Raw genomic sequence first — 3647 nt, 5'->3', positions numbered from 1 at the left:
GTTTTGCTAGCATGTCTTTAGCTTTTGACAGGCGAGATTGGTATTTACAGCTAGGGAGAAAGAACCGATGCTTGGGGACTTGGGGTGTATTATCGTTTAATCCTCTGGATTCTGCGAATATAAAACATCTTAAATTGGGCATATTGGCCAGATGGTATGTTCAATGAATTCTTTTTTCATGGCAAAAATGCGATTGTTAATTAGATATTATTTGTTTGGTTTATTGCAAAAAAGTTAAGAGCAACAATAACTACTATATCAAAGTCGTAATCTCAACAGATGGGGTTGGTTGCATGAAACAAGGATTTTATATCCTGTATCATCTTTGAATAGTATGTTCAGCTTTCATTTATGTATAATATTGCTCTAAAAACTCTTTTCCTTTATACGAATTCAAATGCCTTGATTTTTGCAGAGGTCTACATCATTGTGGTTTTTTTTTTTTTTTTTTTTCAGCTGGAGCAATATATTAAAGATTGCTAATAGAGTTAGTACAGATTAAGGGATAGTAGTAGTCAAATAAGTACATGCACCCAAGTGCATGTAGAGCATGGTGCACCCTTTTCTAAACTACGTCATTTTATCATTTTTACAGTCTATAATTTTGAAAAATTATTGTTATTTGCCTCCTTAAATTTTGCAACAAAAAGTTCCTTTTTCAAATTTAAATTTAAAAGGTATGTTCTTTTAACTTAAGTGTAGATGTTCATTTACTATATGTTCTTTTCATTATAATTTTTTTTTCTTTCACAAATATAAATTTACACGTTCTTTAATTTTAAGTTGTGTGTTCTTTTTTTTAAGTAGAAAAGTTGTTGAAAAAAGTTCGTGTTTCTTTTATATAAATGATATGTTCTTTTTGGTGCACAATGAGCATTGTGCACCCTATTGCATAATCCATGCTTTGGGGCTTAGAGGCCTTATAAGTATTCAAAACTAATATTTTCACGAGTAACGTTTAATTCCTCTGAAGGTGACTTTGAAAATTGGCGACTGCTTTTGATAAAATATCAACATTCCTTGTTTCCTTCCTTTTAGTTTTTTGGACTAGCTTCACTCATCCCTCCTGCAATGACTCTGTGCAAATAGTTGTTATATTAGTATATTTGTCTTGTGTTTGAGCGTTAACTTTAATATTATCCGCAGCTATCATGGAGTCTACAAAATAATAGTCTTCCATTTCCTCCTTTTGGCCCAATCCAAAGATTCCTGGATTGCTAGCATTTCAAGTAGTGTTGGATCATTATTAACATATATCCACATTGGCCTTCAATCCATAATTGAGATCGATTCTTGCATATGGCTCCCAGTCCTGCATGAAGGGAAGCATGCTAGAAAGAGGCATTTACCTCGATAGTAAAAGAATGGTTTTGGGAAGGCTCAAAGGTTTGAGGGTTTGGAGGAATTAGCATGGCTCCAGGTCTTGAGTTAGAGAATTCCACTGCAACAAATATAGTGTGCTGTAAAAAGTGATCGATTTTTAAATCTTTCTGTTTAGAAATCAATTAGTTCCTTCTAATCCATATTCTAAAACGGAGAAAATATATGAGCATAAGTTACATAATTAGGAAAGTAAGGGACGATGTAAGAAAATTCGATCCAATAATTATTAGACAAATTTAGTGATACGCGCGTATGCATAGCAAATTCCAGCAAAACAGTGCGAACTTTCGAACGTCATAGATCTCAACCATTTTGGGCAGTGCCGCATATCAAAAGAAAGCTCTTTAAGTCTATATTCCAGATCTATTAGAGTTATTCAATTATGAGAAGATATCAAAAGTTATGCTCAAAAGATTAGGCATGACTTCTTTTACACATTTTTTATGGTAATTTGATTCATTTTAGCTCAAACTCGTACTAAAAAGTGTATGACGATCCTTATGCAATGTATCTTCATTCCAAATGCCCTTGATGTTGAAGTTTTGCCAACCATACTTCGAATATGTTCTTCATACATGAAATTCATCAAAAACACTGAAAAAATATATACCAAATAGGAATAAAATAACATAACTTGTACAATACATTATGAGTATATAAGTGCCTTAAATGTAACTTAAATGCACTAAAAAATCATATAAAATTGAGAATGTTTTCAGGAGAGGTCATCCATTCCAATATTACTTCCAGCTAAACACGCTTAACTGTGGAGTAACTTAGGAAACGAGTTCCCTAAAAGAAAGATTCATCTTGTTCGCATAGTAGTACATTAAATCATATTAAAGTAATCACGGGGAGTCTTATACACTCCACTTGAGAACATCAACGACCTCGTTGTCCCTGGAGACTCTACATATTTGGCCTAATAGCATGTGGGTAGCTCTAGCCTAGAAACCAATCACATATTCGGCAGCAACCTATGATATAGCCCCCAAATCTTTCTCCACTATGCTATTGATATGGGTTCTTATATATATCCACATAATCAACATACCGTCGTAGGATCGCTTTAATACCATTTGTAATACCCCGACCCCAATCGAAGTAATCTTATGTTCTCAAAAACAAATCCAAGTTCTTCCAATGTATTTTATCCTCATTCATGCCCAGAAACTTCCCAACAGGTCACTCATCCCAAGACTATTCCCAACCAAGCATGCTTAACTTTGAAGTAACTTAGGAAATGAGTTTCCTTGAAGAAAGATGCATCTTGTTAGTACAAGTAGTACATTACTTCCTCCGTTTTATTATTTTAGTTGTACCATATTGACTTTTGACACTATTCAGTAACTCTGCTTATTTGACTTTCTAGCGCTAGTAGAAAAAACCCTATTGGATCTGTTGTGTACATTCTTACGACACCCATGCCACCATTCCCACAAGATGGAGAGGAAAGGACCTTGGAGATTACAAAGAAGAGAATGAAGTGGGAGAATGATGGCTACATTTGTCAGGGTCACATCCTCAACTCTTAATCGACACTTTGTTCGATCTTTACCAAAATGTGAAAAGTGCAAAGGAACTTTGAGATGTTGTTGAGGCCAAGTATATTTCGGAAGATTCTTCAAGTAAGAAATATTTTGTTAGTAATTTTAATTCCTTTAAAATAACTAATGATACTCCTATTATAGAGCGATTTCATGAAATTCAACATACTTTGTACCAAATAAGATCACATGGTATGGTGATGGATGAGGCTATTGCCGTGGCCTCAATCATTGAAAAATTACCACATTCTTGGAAAGACACTAAGCATTCCTTGAAACATAGGAAGGAAGATATGTCCATGGAGCAATTAGGAACCCATCTTCGTGTTGAGGAAGGGATCCCAAGAGGTTTGATTTTGACGGTTTCAATCTGTTGCTTTGCGATGGTTCGTTTTTGTCCGGTTTTAAGTGATTGAAAGAGAATCTTTTCACTCACTTAGGATGGTGACACATCATCGAAAACCTCGCTAAGCTAATATAAGAAGATTAACTTCTTTCCAAATAATGGGGTGAATTTAAGAAATCAGTTTTTATTTTCACAAAACAAACTTGCTTCTTTTGAGAGAAAATCTTTTACTATTTCTCTGGAGTATTCTTCACAAACATCAAACGCATAGTTCTTGTTTTTTTTAATCCATATGAGCCACGAAGGCAGTAAGAAATATACAAAGAAGGAGAGGGGGGATTCGAACCTGTGACCTATCATTCACAGCACCT

Source organism: Beta vulgaris, chromosome 7, assembly GCF_026745355.1.
Source record: "Beta vulgaris subsp. vulgaris cultivar EL10 chromosome 7, EL10.2, whole genome shotgun sequence".
Classification (NCBI taxonomy): Eukaryota; Viridiplantae; Streptophyta; class Magnoliopsida; order Caryophyllales; family Amaranthaceae; genus Beta; species Beta vulgaris.
This window is presented reverse-complemented; position numbering follows the sequence as displayed.